At 44.2% G+C, this 20,503-nt stretch overlaps 1 protein-coding gene across 4 annotated transcripts in view; it reads right to left on the reverse strand.

The window, feature by feature from the left end:
• The window catches only part of PSD3 (pleckstrin and Sec7 domain containing 3), a 521,964-nt gene that overhangs the window by 169,520 nt on the left and 331,941 nt on the right, over window positions 1-20,503 (reverse strand). The window lies entirely within an intron of this gene.

The raw sequence follows: 20,503 nt of genomic DNA on the forward strand, positions 1-20,503 counted from the left end.
CGGATCACAGAGGGGACTGCGTTCAACTGCAGGCAGTACCCTTGACAGAAATGATGGGAGATTATCCCCACAGGACAAACAGGGTGCGGAGCTATGGAAATGACATCAGGAAGAGGTGAAGAAAGTGCCGTGTTTTGCCTGAAGACCGGCTAACTTTGCTGAATCATGACAGCAATCTTCAAATAGCAGAAAGGTCATCAAATCAATCAGGAATTAGATGTATTATGTTCTTCCAAAGGCAAATCTGGCTGATGATCAAGGAAACCTGTGAAGACTCTGAGCTTTCTGAGAGTGACGCTAAGCTGTCCGATGGCTAACACAAAAACAAGAGCTGCTTTTCAGATGCTTGGAGATGATTGCACAGAGCATGAGGCTGTACCAGGTGAGGTAAAAGTCCTTCGGAACCACAGACTGCAGCTTGAAAAAGACTGGAAATCATCTGCTCTTGTGCTTTAGCTGTCCCTGAGAGCCACCTGGGGAGTGTTTTGTTTTGTCCTGAACACCAATCTTGGCCAAGAGATGCAGAGGTACAGGCAGTAGGGGCGTTGCTGCATGACGCTGGAGACCCTGTGGAAAGATTCTGAGTTCATATCCTAGGTCTGCCTCTACATGCCCATGGGTGTGCCCATGATCCTGGCCAGCTGTAGACCTGGGGGAGGACTGTGGCATGAAGACTCTGTCAAGCGCGTCTGTGTCTGTGTATCTGCCTGTTTCTCTCTCTCAAGACAAAAATAAATAAAAAGACAAGTACTAATCTTGTCCTAGGGTCAATTAAAATCAGAACTTTCTGGAGGTGGTAGCTGGATACTATTTTATTTTTGGTTGTCTTTGTAACTCTCCCAGATATTTCCAACACGTAGCCCTAGCTGAGAATCACTGCATCAGGTCGCGAATGAGGAAATTGGGAGCTGCTGTTAGAAAATGATCATTTGAACCCAGGTATTCTGCGATGCAGTTTTCAGTACACTACTCATAAAGTCTATGGCTTTATGCTATGTAGAAGGCACTACACCAGCCTTGCAAATGCAGGTTTATAGGGAAAACTGTCCCTATAAACTGATGTTTTATTCCCAAGACACTGACTATTCTCTAATCTATTCCTGACTTTTTGATGAGAGTTACAGTATCATTGCACTTCCTTGGACAAGATACACAAAACTTAACTTGTACCATGGGGTTTACCTTCAGCTTTGACCCTGCCCTTCTTGCGCCTCATTTCCCAGGGTCTGAAGAAGTATTTTCCTGCACAGATCTTTATCACATGGGTCACAGCACAGGCTCCTTCCACTCCATTTGTGACCAAGAGAAACTGCTTGCAAATGGTTTTTACACATAGGAAAGATTAAAAGCTATCTGCTTGATGTTTTAAGTAGCAGTTTGAGACAGGGAAAAAAGGCAATGGAACAGGAATCAGAAAATCTGAATGCGTGAGACAGTGTGACAGGGAAGGAGGGGTGTTAACCCACTGCTCCACAACTGTGCAGCAAGGACTTCCTGGTGACCAGTTTTGCAGGTTATTTCAAATTAGGGTCATCCTGGCAGGTGGGGAAACCATGGCAGTGGGAAGCAGCAGCTTTATTCTTACCTAGCCTGCCTTTTCCTTTTCTTTCCACACTAACTAGGGCCTTCACCAGGTCTCTCCCTCTCCTAGAAACCCCTTTTCTCATATATGAAATAAGAGGACGCGTCGAGATCATCTCAGGGGTGACTTCCAACTCGAACATCCTGTGATTAGATGACATCACATTGTCAAGATGGTGAACTGGTCTGTGATGTGTCTACTGTGGACGTTTTCTGGGTGTATAACCCACCAGATGGTATGTTCAAATATACACAGGAAGCCTACTTTCAAGAGAATCTACCACAATACTGCACATTACATTTTGAGTATACTGATCATGATCAGAAGAATAAATTCCATCATAGGTTTAGTATCAACACGTGTAGGTCTAAGGCCGGATAGGTACCTTACCCTCAACATCACAATGAAGACTCAGGCAAACCTCTAGGAGGACCTATGTCTCCCTCAGAGACATAAATATCAGAGAGGCTGAAGGACAGGTCATACCATAAACAGACTGAACGTTTTCCAAAAATATTATTTTCACTCTTCTTAGATTGCTAAGAAACCAGATAAATCACATCATACACACACACACACACACAAAAGACCTCCCAAAGCATTCTATAAAAACTTCTAGTCATTTTTTTCCCCTAAAAGTATGTCTTTCAGTATTTCTTAAGACAAAAAAAGAACTACCCTAAGGATAATTTTCTTTCTCCTTTTAAGACAAAACTTGGGCACTTAGGTATCACAGATTGTTCAAGAACAACTTGGATGAAAGATTGATTTCTCCTAGTGATCTAATTAATAAACAAGTGTGTGGTTCAAAAATCATTTTGGAAGGCACATATGGAAAACCAGGAAAAGTTCAGATGGATGAAAATTGAATGATAAATATTACAAAAGAGAGATGATTATGCAATTGAAAATTTAGATGGGAAACTCTTTTCAGTTATAATTGGTAACAAGGAGGCATATGATTCTCCCAGCAGAAATAAAGACGGCAGGCAATAAACAAATCTTTGTGGAAGAAAGAAGATAGGATATATAAGGAAAAAAATGGGCGTTCCTCTGCTTAATTATTAGGTATCGACTTGCTGTTGAAATGCCAAGAGTATTTACAGACACAAAGGGCCGGGCAAACCTGGAAACCATCAGATGTAAATACAGTGCATTTGTGTGAACTCTACAGTGAACCATAACATGTCCTAAAACAGCTGTTTTATTATAGGGTTGGAGATGAAGGACTTTGAAATCTATTTTTTCACTTCTATTTTCCATGTGTCTAAGAGTTTATAGCTGTAAGAGGTCTGTTTTATAAATACAGTATCTTTCTATTAATAAATATAGTCACAGGACAAATACGTTTGAAAAAAAAATTGCTAGTAGCACAAGATATAAACCAAATAGTTATTTTGTTTTGTTTTATTGTAGACACACTATTTATAGTTGCATGTATGTACGGGAATATAAAATGATGCTATGATTTAAGAATACCCTCTAGAATAGCTAAGCTGAGATGATTAATATTATATACCCCTTACCTCAAATACTTATTTTTATGATGAGAACATTTGAAATTGACTCAGACTTCTGGCTAAGATCAAATATAGTATCTGTTCTTACCAGTTAAACCCAAATACTTTTTAAAATTTATTTCTTTAATTGCCAGAGGGCACATGTACTTGCCAGAAAGAGAGAGAGAATGAGAAGAGAGAGAGAAAGTCACCTCCACTGGGCATGGTCATGCCACAGTCACTCCACTTCTCTGTCTCTCAGGACTCCAGACCTACACAGGCCTGCTTCCAGCATGTTTTTCAAACCACTGGGGCTGGGATTTGAACCCAGTCCATGTGGTCTACCATAGTCATGTGGGACCCACCTCCTTTAACCAGTAGGCTATTGGACCAGCCAAATATTTTTTAAGAATATAAGAAACTAGAAGAAAATATCATTAGCTGTAATGCCTTTAGAACATTAAGTTCATTTCAAAAGAAATTCCAAGAGATCCCAAATGATGTAATATCAAATCTGGGGTAGCAGACATGGCCTGGTGACACCCCTGTTCATGAAAAAGCTCACAGACATAGAACTGCAGAATGTTCATATCGGTCAAATGTCAGAAAAGGGAGAAAGGCAGGCCAGGCAGGGTGGGGGCAGGGGTGAGGGACTCGGGCCACCTCACCAGCTGTCCCCGGAATTTGTCCAGCCCAATTCCATGTCCATACAGCATGGCTTTGTGCCCCTGTCTTGTGTGCCCAAGCACTCCAACTGGCCATGGATCTGTACCCCAACACTGGCTCCTCGTGGACAGCACCTGCTGTGTTAACTCAGCCTGGATCGCCCCCACACTGCTCTTGCCAGCACTAGGTTTTGGCAACCAACTCGTTCTCTCCTCAGACTCTGACCCTGGTGCCCCCTTTCTTCTTTCCATTTCACTGCTCTTCTGCATTCTGACAGCTCCCAGGGCCCTCAGCTGGCTACAAAGGCAAAAACTCCTTGGTGCTTCATTTGCAAAATACTCAAGTAAAATGACTCTACCTTCCAGCTCTTCCTCTGAGGCCTTCTTAGCTGTCAAATCAAGGCCGACTGAGTCACCCTCATCGTGCCCACCTCTGCCAGTGCCTCACCTAAACTGTAGGAATTATCAACCTCTCTAGATAACCTTGTGAGGTTACCTCCTTTTCCAATAAAGGTTCTTATGTTCCTAATCTCAGCACCCAGATGCCAGGAGTCACTCGGAAATTCCCGTTCTCCACATTCCCATAACCAAATGGATGCGCTGTTCCTGCTATCCCTGCCTCTCTGTCTTGTACTCCTCCTACGTCACCTGAACGTCATTCCATCCCTTCCCATGTCTTCTGGCTGCTTTGGGGATGCAATGCCCCCAGGTCTCTTCTGGGTCCCTTGAGTCTGAACTAGCCTGGGTGCCCCCGGAAGGTGAGGGCTTAGCTTATGCTCCAGAAAGGAGCCCCCACACCAAATGAGCAAGGAAAGAATGAATGAAAGGAAGAAAGGAAACAAAGAATTCCAGACCCAAATGTAAAAAGGGACTAAAATAAAGATTTCTGTTGTCTGTTTTCTAAATCTTAGGGGAGGAAAAAAAAAAAAACATTGAACAGGGGGTAGGTGAGAACAAGGGAGGAAGGACTTTCGTAGACATGAACTAGGAGGTGGAGGGTGTGCTGACTAGGCCAATGGGATCTCATCAAGTTTCTTTTTGTGGAGAGATATTTGCTATAGGGCAAGTGCACTTGCCAGAGAGAGAAAGACAGAAAGTGAGAAATCACCCCGCAGAGAGAATGGCCACACCACAATCCCGTCTCCAAGATACACACGTGCCCAGCATGAGTTTTAAGCCATTGGGTCCTGGAGTTGAACCGCAGTTGGCCATGCGGCAGTTCAGCAACATAACTGCCATGCCTTCCACTAGTACCCCATCAAAATCTTTTACAGCTGTTCAAAGGAAGCGACAGTCTCTCCATTTCGCAGCTGGGTAGGGGCCACCGAATGCGTCCTTAATTTCCCTGTACCCCAAAGCCAGTAAGCGACAGAGTCCAAACTGTAACCAAGATGACCAACTCCAAGAGCCCACTGCCATGCCCTAGAGACTGTGACTGTCACCATCCCAAGTCACACAGTGGCAGCTCAAAGGGGCAGTGCTTACTAGACCTAACCCATTTCATCTGACATTAAAATCCTAAAATTTGAGAAACCAGAGGAAAAGCCCACAAACACTGCCGCTGTGCTTTAGATTCTACACTCTCTACATCGGCACTAGCCGCATATATCAGGACTTTCAAAGTGCAGCTTCGAAAGCCTGCTTCTGCACGCTCATCCACCGGACCAGGCCAGCTCCACTTTGAGAAGCTCTCTGCTACCTGTTTTAAGCTCCACAGAGCACGTAATGCAACAGTAAGTCTTTGACACATTGCAACTAATTTTACTTATTATTTGCCAGAGGGCATGTGCACTCATGGGGACAGAGTGGGGGTGGGAGAGTGAGTGAGAAAGCACTCCCCATGGCACACGGTCATGCCATCCCTTCTCCTCCATCTCCATCCCCTGTTGAATTTGGGGTACACATACACACCTGCTGCGTTTTTCAAGCCACCAGGTCCAGGACTCAAACCATAAGCTTGGCCATGTGGGATCCAGCAGCCTTAACCACTAGGTCCCAAGATGGCCTGCATCTGATTTCACTGTAAAAGAAAACTGCTTTGCTGTCCAATTACCAACAGATGCAATACTGACTGCTACAAAGAGAAGAAAACAGTAGGTTGAACCCTGAAGGAAAAAGTAGAACCTACGTAAGATCTAAAAGATTTGAAAAGAGCAGGTCAGGGACCAGCAGGTAGCGTGGTGGTTAAGGCACTGGACTCTCATACGGACAGCTGTGGTTTGAGTTCCAAACCCAGAAACTTGAAAATTCTGCCGGGTGTGTGTGTGTGCATGCCTAAAAATCCTGAGAAGAGAACAAAGAAGAGACTGCAGCATGGCCAACCCCCTTGGGGGATGATTTCTCACTTTCCCTTTTTCTATCTCTCTCCAGTGAGCACATGGGCCCTTTGGCAAAAACCTTAAAAAAAAAAAAAGTATACAAACTTGGCCATGAGTCAAGTGAGGAAAACAGTGCTTTCAGCAGCTTCGCTTTTTCCTCAGGAAGCTTCGGTGATTTGAATTTGAAAGGACTCTATGGTAGGGGAAGATAGAAAAGAGAATCACAGATGCAGCAGACCAGAGGAGCCATTTTACCTTTTCTTCTAATTTCTTGGAAGGCCACCCTATTTCCTTGCACTACACTTTTCCATCGTGTTTCATCTCGGTCTCATCCTTGGTACCTTGAGAAATTCAGGACAGTCCAAACTCAAAAGCAGGTGGGACTTGAACTTGCTACACAGATCTCTTCACACTTAAATCAGGTGGCCAGTCTTAGTACCCTACATGCATGCAACTTCAGAAGTACAGGCACTGAGGTAAGCACCAAGAAAACATCACAACATGGGGCCAGCAGATGGAGTGATGGTTATGTCACTGGACTCCCATGGAGTCAACTGTGGTTCGAGTCCCAGACCTGGCTACTTAAAACTCACACTGGCCACATATGCATGAGTGCCCAAGATCCCGAAATGAGAATAGAGGAGAAGGGATTGTGGCATGGCCATCCCCCCTGGGAGGTGATTTATAACTTTCTGTTTCTCTCTCTGGGGAGTACATGCACCCTATAGCAAAAATTTCTCTTAAAAAAATAAAAACCTCTATAATCATTAAAAATCTGATGTCATATCAAAACTATAAATATAAGTGTATTCCTTGAAAATACATATTGTTACATACATATTTGAATGTACATTTATCTATGTTGTACTGAGTCGTCAGGAAGAGTAATGATGTGTTATATAATTACAGATGGCATTTGTGAAGACAGTGAATCCTGCCTCCAACCATAACAGAGGTAGGCCGCCACCAGTTAAGGATCAAAGAACAATTGAGACCAGTCCAACTTGTAATTTAGGCTGGGAGATTACATCAGCATTTTCATGCACTACTCCAGAGTTCAATCATTCTAATGAAAATGACTGGAATTACTCTTCTCTGGCTAAATTTACAATTTGGGCCCTTTGGTTTATTTCCCAGGAAGACAAAAAGCTGGCCGCACCCATCCACACAATGACCTTTCACAACCTAGAATCATGCACTAATGCCACGATGTTCATTTCTAAGGCCCACGTTCTAGAGGAGTGATGATATCGGCTGGTTCTAAGTGTCTGAGATCAGGGGTGGGTTCACATATTTTCCACTGTGACAAATGACAGGTTCCACAGCCTTGGAGACTACCCAGTGCATTCGGCCCTAAAACACAGAGTGCATAGCCATATTTTTATTGGATAATCATTATTAATAGATACAGGCTTTTTAAAAAAGTTATTATTTTCCTTTATAAAAGAAAGAGTGAGTGAGAAAGAGGCAGGCAGGACCCTGGACAGTTTCCCCACACCATAATCCCTCCCCATCCCAGCCTTCCAGCCAGCCAGCGAGGCCCGCAGGTGCTCAGTCTAACTCGGGACTCAAGCTTGGTCTCGTCTTTTGGCTTCGGCAGTGCCCAGTGGTGCCCCACCTACACAACCACAGCTGGGCCAAGAAGCTTCTTCTAGAAGTTGCTATAGACACTTCCCTCAGTACTCTAAGGACAATAAATGGAAGCTGCCCAATATGCTGGCCCCAACACCACGGTGAACACGTCAGTGTCTAATCTTCAAGATTCTTACATACTAAGAGAAATGACACTGTTCCACACTTCATGTCATACAGGAGTACTTTCCCCATTTATTTCTTGCAAACAATAGAGTACTAACATTCCATCAAGTATTTATTATATGCTAAGTACTACTCTGCAGTTTTATGTGGATTCTCACATTTGTCCCTTGTAGCCAGCCCATAAATTGGCTTTATTATTATTATTATTACCAATTTACAGGTGAGGAAACTGATGAAGAGCAAGAGAAGAGGAAAAATCTGCTCTAAGTTACAGAATCAGTTTTAAGAACCAGAGAGATGCAGTTTTAAGATCCAGGTGGAGAATGTAAACTCTTAATGCTTTTTCTTCACTGTGACATACATATCAGTACAGATAATTCAAGGGGTTTTTTTAAAGTCATATTACTTACATGAATAGAATTTACCAAATCCCTCACTGAAAGATGTGTGTGATGTTCTCAATATTCTGCCACTGTAAACGGTACTCCAATTCCTATCTTTCACAGCTCTGTGTATTTAAATATCTAACTTTAACAGTACAAAGAATTCTCATATAGCCTTCACCCAGCCCTCTCCAAAGTTAACATCCTACCTATCATGTCCTGATTATCAAAACCAGGACATTAACATTGGCATGGTACTATTATTTTTTAGAGAAAGATTTTCTTTTGATCAGGTGCATGCACTCTCCAGAGAGACAGAAAGCGAGAAATCACCCTCCCCTGGGAGGATGGCCATGCTGCAATACCTTTTCCATTTTCCTCTCAGGATTTTGGGCATGCACACACACTTGCTTAGTATGAGTTTTAAGCCGCTGGGTCCAGGACTAGAACCACGGTCAACTACGTGGAAGTCTAGTAACATTACCATTAGGCCATCTGTTGTCCTGGTGTTATATTTTTTATTTTATATATTTTTTCCATGAGAGAGACATAAAGACAAGAACCCTTAATGGTTCTCATGCCCCAATCCTCCCCCAACCCTCCCAGTCAGCCAGGCCCATGGGCTCAAGCACACCAGCATACACAGGTCAACCCAGGAACTGAACCCTGACTTTCCATACAACCTCTGCATCGTGGAGTGGTATGTTCCTGCTAAGCCACTGTGGCTGGCCTGGCATGGTATTTCTAACCAGACTACACACTGTATTCGAATGTCACTGGTTTTTCCATCACTGCCCCTTTTCTATTCCAGGATCCTATCTAGAACCCACACTGCATTCACCCGTTATGTGTTCATGGTGATCTCTTCCAGCCAGGGATAGGTCCTCAGTGCTCTCTGGTTCATCACTGTCTTGACACCTCTAAAGACGACTGGCCAGTTATTCTGTACACTCTCCCTCAGTTTGGGGTTGGCTGATGTTTTCCCACACTGACATTGGAGTTAGACATCTGGGAGAAGGGACACAGGAGAAGCGCTATTATGTCATCATGTTTCAGAGGCTTCATGACAATGATGACTTATGACTGGGAACATTAACCTTGAGCACCTCTTAAGATGGTATCTGTTGGTGTCTACACTGTCCAGTCACTATTTTTCTTCTAGTACTTCATAAATATTTTAAGGGAGATAGTTTGAGACTCCACGAATACCATGTTTCTCCCCAAACTTTTGCCCACTGATTTTACCATGCAGTGATGGATCTTGTGGGCAACAATAATTACTATGGTATTTGCCTAATGGCGGTGTCCTATTTTCCGCTTTCCTTTTATAGTTATCAATTAAAATTCGTTAACTTTTGCTTCATTTGTTTTTTCTTTAATTGCCAAAGGGCATGTGAGCTTTCCAGAGAGAGAGAGAGACAGAGAGAGAAAGCAGAGCCAAATGGGGCATGGTTACAACTCAATCCCTTCTGCCTTTCTCCATCCTGTCAGGATTCGGGGCATTCATGCATGCCTGGTGTGTTTTCCAAACCCCTGGGTCCAGGATTCACATCACCATGTTGGATCCTGCTCTCTTAACCACTAGGATAAGGGCCTGGACCTTGCTTCTTCTTTTAAAAATCAATTTTCCCAGGCCAGCAGGTGATAGGCAGTTAAGATGCTAGGTCCCACATGGCTGTCTGCATCAAGTTCAAGTCCTGGACCTAGCAGCATGAAAATCACACCAGGAATGTGCGTGTGTGCATGCCCAAAATCCTGAGAGAAAAGTGGAGAAGAAGGAATTGTAGTGTGGCCACTCCCCCAGCCCTTTCTCTCTGTCTCTCTCTGGCAAGTGCATGTGCCCTATGGGAAAAAAATCATTCAATTTCCCTAGAGATAAGCAACTGGAATGTCACTGACATGGTGGACAGGCAATATAATCTTACATATTATCAAAGTCAGAAGCATTGAGGAAATATAAAGAAAAATAAGAAAAAGCAACCGCAATCTTTCAGAGCCATCAGAAAATATATCTTAGCATATTAACATGGGAAAATGAATGGAAAAAGATGAAGCCAGAAACAGTCGCCAGTGTCTTTGATATGAGCACACACAGCCTTGATCAAAACACCAGCAGAAACTGTGGCAGGATGGTGACAAGGAGGAGACCGCCACACAGTGAAGAAAGCAGTCCTTCCTTGGCAGGTGCTAAATTGCCAAATTAACTACTGTATGAACAACTCGTTCAGGAACGTCTACTCAGGATATGGAACGCGGTTCCAAGAAAAAGCCTTTTCTCTTCTCAAAGCCAGCACAGAGAGAGACGCAGGAGAAGAATGGGTTCCTTTAGCTGGCCTCCAATCATCCCCACCGCCACTTCCAGCACTTCAGGTTTGGGTGGAAGGTGGGAAGAGAAGGAAAACAAACACTGGCAAGAGACAGGAAGGGAGTTTGCAAAGATGATGGAATGCTTAGTATGCACTGGAGTTTAAACAGCAAAGTGTGAGTCACCAAAGGAAAGTGAAATGTGTCGATCCCAGGAAGCCCCCTGGGCTTTCCGCCACCAGGCCTTCCCTTTATAATCCTATTTCTCACATCCAGCTTCACAAAACATCCCCGCTAGCTTGCTGGCCTGCTATTTTAGCCCTTATGTATATATCTCTTATATACCTGTATGCATTTATACTCTGTATTTTTTTTAAATGTTGGCAGGAAGTAGTCTATGTTCCCCCTTTTTATTTATTTATTTTTTTCACAGATGCATGCCTTTGGAAACAGAAAGATATGTACAGTCCTCTTTAAAGCACATAAGTAAATTAGGTATAAAGGCAGAGAAGTGGTACAGAGTAATACTAATAAAATAGGATGTGCCCTTTATGTGGAATGACTATAAAAAGCCAGCTATGACCTGGCTGCAGTTTTTAGATCGAGCCACGCCACATCACTGCAGCCTTTCTCCACCCAGCTGTGCTTGCCCTACGGGATCGTCTCCCCAAATCAGGGCACAAAAGCCACTGAGGATGGCCGGAGAGGGCGTCCCGCGGGGCAGTACAATGGAAAAGTGGTATACTTCACAGAAGGCCATGTTCTCTACTTTGCATCGGTAGATGTGGCATGTGGAAAAGTATAGAGATACAGAAATAGCTTTTTAGACTTTCACATGTAATTTGACTCCATTCTAACTGCCCAAAACAGGGTGGGACAAAAACTGCACCATGAAACTGCCCTAGTCCTATTAAAAATAATATTCCTGCATACAAAGTGTTCCAAAACTTTTTACCATTCCTGTTCTTGTTCTTTGATCTAAAAAGAAAATCTGACTTCATGCTACAGTGACCTAACAGCTCAGTATAAATAATAACCAACATAAGTGAAGTGCATCATGGGACAGGGCTGGTGAAGGTGCATCACACACGGTCACCCCTCTGCTCCTGCGCTGTGGCTTACACTGTCACCACACCCAGGAACCTTCCTTCTGGCTCCATGGCACCCCTCAGAAATACCTTTCAAAAGACAACTATATGCAACCGTGCTCCCTGGTTGCAGTTGTTCGCCTCTGCTCTGGAAGCCCACAGTGCTCTACATGCAATTCTGTATTGCATGAAGAATCCTACAGGCGTCGGCCACTCACAATTCCGGCCTCCTGATTATTTAATCCCAGGCTCGTCTAGGTCCTGCTGGGAAAGGACATGCAGACGGAATTAAGGCTACCAGTCAGCTGACCTACTGCTGGGAGATTATTCTGGGTTACCTGTGTGAGCCCAGGTAATCACACCAGTCCTTCAAAGCACAAGAGGAAGACAGGACGGCCACTCAGCGGGTGCACTGGAAGAGGAAACAGAGGGGACATGAGGCAGGCAGGGGAGCAGGGGAGGTCAGATGGTTCTGAAGGGCAGAAAGAACACAGCCCACCCTGCTGGCTTCCTGGAGGAAGGACAAAAGACCTCGGCCCAAGAATATGGGTAATCAGAAGCTGGGCTGGACCCCACTGATGATCAGTGGAATGTGGACTTTGTTGCTAGAACCACATGGAACAGAATCCCGCCCTCGACTGGAGAGAACTGGTGGGCGAGTCACCACTAAGCCTCCAGAAAGTTAGGTGGAAAGGCCTGCACACGCCTCCATTTGGAGCTGAGGACACTGGGGCAGAAGCAGCCAAACCAACTGACGACTCGCACCTACAGAGGCAGGAGCGATCCAGTCTGTGCATTTCAAGCTACTAAGTTGCGACAGCAATAAAAAGTTACTGTACTCACCATTGTATTTAACCTTAGGTAACAGCTCAAATCTCAGTCACGTTCGAACCACCCATGAACTTTTTTTTTCTATAGGGCGCGTGTGCTTGCCAGAAAGACAGAGACAGAGAGAGAGACAGAAAGTGAGAAACCATCCCCCAGGGGGGATGGCCACGCTGCAATCCCTTCTCCTCCATTCTCCTCTCGGGATCTAGGGCACGCACGTACACACACTCCTGGCATGACTTTAAGCCACCGGGTCCAGGACTCAAACTGCGGTTGACTACATGGGAGTCCAGCAACATAGCCATTATGCTAACTTCTGGTCCCTGAGCTTCTTAAAAATACACATGGGTGCCATTCCCAGAGCTCTGAGGCTGGCCAAGGGGAAGGGAGGACAAGGAGAACGCATGCCATTTCTCTCTCTCCAAGTGGCATTTTCTTCACCATTTTAAATATTAGCGTCATCTCAGACCGGGCCCACATGCCCCATTCCTAGGAAATCTGCACCTGACAACCACAGGTAAACCATGGCTCTGATTTTTTCCCACCAGGCATTAGTGCTGCCTCACCCAGGACTTTGTATGACAACGCGGTACCGTGCACTTTTGTTTAAAGCTCCTTTCACACATGTTGCATGCATGCTGGGCAGTGTCCTGCTGTGTGGATAAGATTGCCACGACTCTCACCCATTCTGTTGATGGCCATGAGGGTTGTTTCCACTCAGGTCTATGATGAATAAAGCTGCTACGGTTGCTCTTGTAACACGCTTTCACTTCTCTTAAACCGCTGGATCATAGGCTAACTATATTCAGTTTTGTAAACACGTACCAGGTCTTTCTCCCCAGTGTTTATGCCATTTCAACGGTTTTCTATCACACTGAGTGCAATTCCGCCTCCTACTTTTTTTCTCCCTTTGTCCCAAATGCTTCTGATGTGTAGCCAGAGCTGAAAATGACTATGGACTAGCACGTGCACAGAAGTGTTTGAGATTTTGGATGACTTTGGAATATTTACATAAACATAATGAGATATCTTAGAAATGGGACTCAAGTATAAACACCAAATTAATTTGTTTCATATACATCTCATACACATGGCCCATAGATAATTTTATATAATATTGTTTATCATTTTTGTTTTATTTTTGCTGTAAGACCTGCGCACTCACTAGAGAGAGAGAGAGAGAGAGAGAGGGTCAGTGAGAGAAAAACTGAGAACTCACCACGCAAGGGGAATGGCCACACTGCAATCCCTTCTCTCCCATTCTCCTCTCAGGATTTTAGGCACGTGCACACATGTGCCTGGAGTGATTTTCAAGATACCATGTCCAGAACTCAAACTATGGTCTGTCACATGTGAGTCCGGCACCTTAACTACCACGCCTGCTGGCCAAGATATTGTATAATTTTGTGCATGAAGCCAAGTCTGTGTACAGTGACCATCAGAAAGCAGTAGTGTCCCTAGCTCAGTCCCCCATGTGGACCATCGGGGACTGTTTGGCTCCAGACTGAATTTATGTATAACTGATAAGTAACCACTTTCTTCCATTCATTTCCATAGAAGTACCTAACAGGAGGGAACACGACATACCATCGCTACAGTGAAAAACGACGTGCTGAGGCTTATTGAAGACACCATGTGTTGAGCACCTGTGCTTTTACTGTGACCTGTTGCTTGAGGTCAAGCATGGAATTTTCCACTTATGGCATTGCATCATCAATGCTCAAATGTTTCGAATTCTGGAGTATTCCTGATGTGAGTCTGGCTGGTCAACATGCTTTCTCAAAGACTGACGACACCTTACGGCTATTCCTTCTGTCTATGCTGTGGCCAGGTACTAACGGTCTGTTTCCTCTCCCCGACCCAGCTGGCCCTGCTGCAAGGTTACAGGGCTCCGGGCATGCCCCCAACCCAGGTCAGGCCCTTTCCATGCCTCCCTCTGAGCTCCTTCTGAAAGTCCCGGCTGGCAGAATGAGGGGCCGGGTGTGTGCACAGTACCTCTGGGTCACTATTAGCCCAGCGTGCATGGAGGTCCAAATCTAGCCAAGGGGGAAGGGTGGGGTTGAACCGCAATTGCCCTGAGCTCAGTGTCTGCCGATCCTTTCCCACATGTGCGTCTATGCTACGGGCCCCTGTGCAGTGCTTTATCGGAGTCCTTGTTTTCTTATTTCCATCTCGCCAGTTCTACTCGCAAACATTTTTGAATTTCAGATTTCCAGATTACGGCTGCCCAACCTGTGTGCTGGATTGAAAATCCCTCCAGGGCAAGATTCACATCTTACTCATCGCTGCTTCCCCCAGTATATTTAGCACAGCCTTTACCAAAGCAAGAACTCATGAATCATTCAATTTCATCTTGAGACAAGCTTCAGCTTTTGCCAAACATGGTATGCCTTCTATACCTGAACACATCTACATCATTTTGAGTAACACATTTTATGGTTTGTGTAATTGTCTTAACACCTGTTCTCTTCCACTTTGCCTGTCTTATTAAAGGCTGACACCTGAGCCCAGCCACAAGGCTGAGCACGCAGCAGGGATGAAGGGAAAGGCGTGTGCTTGGGGGAAAAACTCTTCTCCTAAGTTTTTTTATTTATTTTAATTAAAAGAGTAATATATAAGTCTGTACTCTGGGAGGGTCCTAGTCTATGGTTCTATTTTTTTGGGGGGGGAGGAAGCCTTTGAATCTGATTAAAGGTACAGATCCTTAAAAAAAAACAGAAGACAAAGTATGTACACACTCACGTTCACACACAATTGTGCTCAGTGCCCAGCTGTTCACACGGCACTCCTAAAGACAATCCAAGGTCAGAAGTACTGCCCCTGTGCTTTATATAAAATGCAGTCATTTCTTCAGCAAATATGTGCTGAGTATCTGATCTGCTCTTGGATGACACTAGGTACAAGGAACACTGTGACCAAGACAGGCTCTGTCCTTAGGGGTGGGGATGGAGGAGGGCACACACGTGCCAACACCACCACTTAATCAAACTAGTATGTTCTCAAACCCCATAACGCGGGCCAAGGACTACTTCCACGCCTCCGCCTGTGACATACAATAACAACCAGACATGTAAAGAACTCCTCGGGATGATATTTGGGGCATATAGATTTATGTTTGAATTGTGTCTGGGGGTACACGGGAGGAAAGTGTGAAGGTATTGATGTTCTTCTCTGCAGAGAGCCTGGGGAGACCAAGAAGAGGAACGAGAAGCGTGTGTGCGTCTGGCTGGATGGTAATGCAGACGGCTATGGCTTACAAAGGTTTGGCTCATGGGCTTTTCGGCTTTACAGTGGTGCAAAAGTGATACACATCAGGTAGAAAGCCGAATTCTGACCTTTTCCTGGCCCACCACATGCAGAATGATACTCCGGTGCAAGGCTGGGTGGTGGCTGTAGCCCCAGTCTCCCAGCACCCGCAGTCCCCCAGCACCCGAGCGACCACAGGGCGAATAGCCCTTCCCCCACCATGCATGTGTGGCCAGCCTTTCTGCATGTGACCTTGCCCACCTGGAGGCTGATGAGCACATTTAAGGGAGGCAAGGGTAGGCTATGATTTGGGGTGGGGTGGGAACATTATATGCATTTCCTTAGTATGGGTTTACCAGACTCAGCCCCATCATAAATCAGAGGTATCTGTACTGGGAAGAGGAAGGCTCCTATAACTGTATGGTCCGGATAAACATGGTTTCTGAGAAAGCAACAGTTCAATACAAAAACAACGCTGCTGTCTACGGAAAGGTTGAGGAAAGGGTAAATATTAAGACAATGAAAACAATCCAATATTTTAACCATAATACATCACGACAATGACAGGGAACAGAGTTCAAGAATGGTTCTGGATGGAAAAGTGAATTATTTCATATTAGTGGGTTTTCTGATGGAAGCTAATTTCTTTAAATGCCTAAATCTTTATAAAATAATTGTGTTGGCAATCTTTCCAAATCTATTTCACACTTCCTGTCTCCTTAATCAAACTAAGTAAACACAATGTAAGAATTTTGATGACTCACTGAGCACATCCATTATTCTGATGTGCTATTATGCAGCCATCCTCAGAGAAGCTACTGTCTACACAGTTGCTGGCCTCTCCTCACATCGACTCTGCCCGTTCCATTTGGAGACAGAGTGCCCTTAAAGGTTTCATTTTTCTCTCTGCCTCGTTATCAAATCCCTTCTTGCTACCCACCTCATATCTCACTAACAGCAGTCCATCCAACTTCATCCTTCTAATTCATGGCCACATGGGAAATAATTGTTTCTTCAAAATAACTTCAACCTAAGAATATAAGTATCAAGCTAAACACTTACATTTTTCCTAAGTTTGTTCTGGAAAAATTAAGTGGGTATACCTCTTACTACTTTGTCAATGAAGAATAGGCTCAGAGATAGCCAACAGGAAAAGTGAGAAATCACTCCATCCCAGGAGGGATGGCCACATTGCAATCCTTTCTTCATTCTCCCCTGGATCTTGGGCACACAAGCACATGAGATCACTGTGAAATTTCAAGCCACCAGGAACTCGAGCCACAGTTGACCGTGTGGAGTCCAGTGCCTTAACCACTATACCACCTGCTGGACCCTCAGGCCATTGTTTTGAGCAGTTGTTTGTACACTGATTGTGTCCATGTGGCCATTTGCTTCTGATAGACCAAGGAAAGTGATTAGGCCCCAAATTTTTTGGTAAAAATTTAATTATTAAAAATAGAATAGGTTCCAAATGAAGGCCTGAGTAAAATTTATAAGGTTACACAAACTGCAGCATCTATTAACTCTATATGATTGGAGCTCTTCTTGTTTTAGTTATAATTTTTTGCTTGTTTTTAACTTTTTTTTCCCAGACAATTGACCTTACATAAATGACACAGTATCTCAACCATAAAACAAATAGCTCTCCTTTATGGGATACTTTTGCTATGTTATCTACAAATGCCTTTGAATTAAAATTTATCTCCCTGTATCCTCAGTGGATTCAGGACAGAGTACTTCCTTCACAGTTCATTTACTCTTGGGTTGCAGGTCTGTTGAGAGAAATGCATCCGTCTGGAAAATCCCACCAGTGGCCTTCTGGTATGTCATAAGCAAAAATAGGATGTTTAAATTCACAATGTGACCAATTAAATTCATGTCAAAAATACAAGTTTACACTTGAGTGATAGGAGCAGCAATCTTGATGGACTCAGTTCAATGTTTTAAAAATTCCCTAAACATACAAATATGCAAATTTCCATGGATGTATCTGAATATGAAATTCTATGGCACTTCTTCATGTTCAAATTAAAGTAGGCTCTATCTGGGAATCAATAATATTCCATTATACTACCCTAATGATCACCACCCCCACACTCATTTTTTTTCCCTTTTTAAAATTTTTGTTGCTTAAAAATCTGTACTCCTTAAGCAGCATCTGTTCTGTAAAACGTTCTAACATTCTTTCTCATAGACATGTTTTCTTTTTTTTTATTTTAAAGCATGAACATGATTTGTGGCTCTTCAGCTGGCTCACGGTATTACCCTCACCATTGTTCATTCAGGGTCTGAACCACAGAAAGGCAGAATCATTGGTTGGCCCATGACATCATGTGACCAGGAGCAACCTCGTGCTACCAGACCCACACCAGGAGGCGGCAGAAACACGCTGGGAGCCTGTGTCACTCAACTCAGCTTGAGTCACTTGATCTGCTGAACAAAAGCAGCAATACTGCATTTATTTTATTTCATTTATTTATTTGTGTGTGTGTGTGTCATAGAGTGTAGGTGTTCTCCAGAGAGAGATAGTGAGAGGGAAAGTAAGAAATCGCTCCCCAAGGGGTGATGGCCACACCACAATCTCTTTTCCTCTTGGGATTTTGAGCGCACACACACATACCCACACATGTCCATGGTGTGGTTTTCAAGCCACCAGGTCTGGGACTCAAACCACAGTTGACCATGTGGGAGTATAGCACCATAACACCATGCCACCTGCTGGCCTATAATACTGCGTATTTTAAGCCAGATCCTTTAAATCTGTTCTCTTACAAAGCTTGCTACCCTAACTGATCCCTTAGAAGGCTCTCTTTGGACACTAGGACAAGCATTCCAGTCCTGCTCTCCATAGCTACGCTTGCTACCAGGTTTCCGCGACCTTCCCTTGGAGAGCGCGCACCTACCCCAGGAAGCTGTTGATGCACTTTTTTTAGCTACACTTGAATACCACCCATAAGTTCCTATTTTCAACTACAGACTCCGAGTATAACTCAGATACAGTATTTCTGAGAACTCACTTCAGGCTTTTCATTTATAAAAAGTTCAGACTTCTTTCAGACAGTGGCCTGCTTCTTCCTCTCCTACAGTCTTTCGGGAATGATCTCTCAAGAATGCTGCTACAACCAATTTTCCTGGATTTAAACCTGAACATTCACCAGTCTTCCTATAAAGTGTATGCTTTTTTATCTAAAGCAATAAATGCAATATAAAAACTAAAATTTAAGGTGATATGAGTTTATAAAGGAAAAAAAAGATGTTAAGGACACTCTCAGACTAGGGTTAAAATGATCCCTAAAGGAAGGTACAGAGTTTTTACAACTTTTTAAAAAAAAAGAAAGAAAGAAAAAGAAATTTTTGCTGGGAACCAGCAGTTAGCATAATGGCTATGTCGCTGAACTCCCACGTAGTCGACCGCGGTTCGTGTCCCAGACCCGGTGGCTTAAACTCACACCGGGCGTGGTGCGTGCGTGCCCAAGATCCTGAGAGGAGAATGGAGAAGGGATTGCGGCGTGACCATCCCCCCTGGGGGGTGATTTCTCTCTTTCTGTCTCTATGTCTCTCTCTGTCTGTCTGGTGAGCGCACGTGCCCTATAGCGAAAACCTCATCAAAAAAAAAAAAAAAGAAATCTTTGCTATAGGGTGCATGTACTTGCCAGAGAGATAGAAAGTGAGAAACACCCCCAGGGTGATGGCCACACCACAATTCCCTCTTCTCCATTCTCCTCTTGGGATTTTGGGCACACATGCACCCAGCTTGAGTTTTAAGCCGCCGGGTCCAGGATTTGAACCACAGTCGACTACATGGGAGTCCAGTGACATAACCATTACACCATCTGCTGGTCCCAAGAATGCTGCTACAACCAGTTTTCTTGCATTTACATCTGAACATTCACTATTTTCCCTATAAAGTATATGCTTCTCTATCTACAACAATAACTACAATATAAGAGCTAAAACTTAGGAGATATAATTTGAGTTCATAAAGAAAAAAAAAACAGATGTTGAGGACACTCTCAGACTTGGCTTGAAGTGATCCTTAAAGATCACCAACAAACTTCTTTTTTTGCCATGAAATATTCTGAATGAGGAGGTCTGAGCGCAAGAGAAACAGAGCAAGCAACAGGTCCAGGTGGGGAGCAGTGAAATGGTGAGGGTGGGCCCGGACACTGGGCTACACAGAAAGCTGTGGGCACAGGCCAAATATCTTGAGCTACAGAGAGAGAAACCAAGGCACAAAGAATGAGGCCCCGTCGCTAGTCACCTGGGGCACTACATCAGGCGTAGAACCCAGTTGTAGCAGTGCCTCACCGTCTACTCAGCTTTTGTACTTCTATTTTGCAGGAAAAACCTACTATGAATAGTCAATACCTAACTGTACTGTATGCAAATCTGTGACTGTTGGCAAAGCCATCCTAAAGGACAGATAAAGTACATGATGCTAGCCACTTAACGCACCTTGTAGTAAGCGACCATAATGCCCACTCTTGGAGCAAGGTACTATCATGCCATATCAGACCAGGGAAAACTGAAAACAGTTAGGCTGTCCAGCCAGGGTGAAATACTGGACTTACTTTCCAGCTCTGACTCCACTCACTGCACTGCCCAAAGCCTTCCATCCCAACCCACCTAGCGGATCACACCTTAACTGGGAACAATTCAGGTTTTCCTAGTTTCTGTCTATCTTCTACTCCACGCAGCTGAGATTGTCAATGAACTAGAAGGACGCAGGGGCAACCTGGGAAAACATGCCAGCAGCAGAAACTCAAACAACTCCAAATACTTTCATGAGTAACGTTTTTCCCTCCATGCTGTCTCCAGCCACATCAGGCACT

This window comes from Tupaia chinensis, unplaced genomic scaffold (genome assembly GCF_000334495.1).
Source record: "Tupaia chinensis unplaced genomic scaffold, TupChi_1.0 Scaffold140548_1, whole genome shotgun sequence".
NCBI lineage: Eukaryota > Metazoa > Chordata > Mammalia > Scandentia > Tupaiidae > Tupaia > Tupaia belangeri.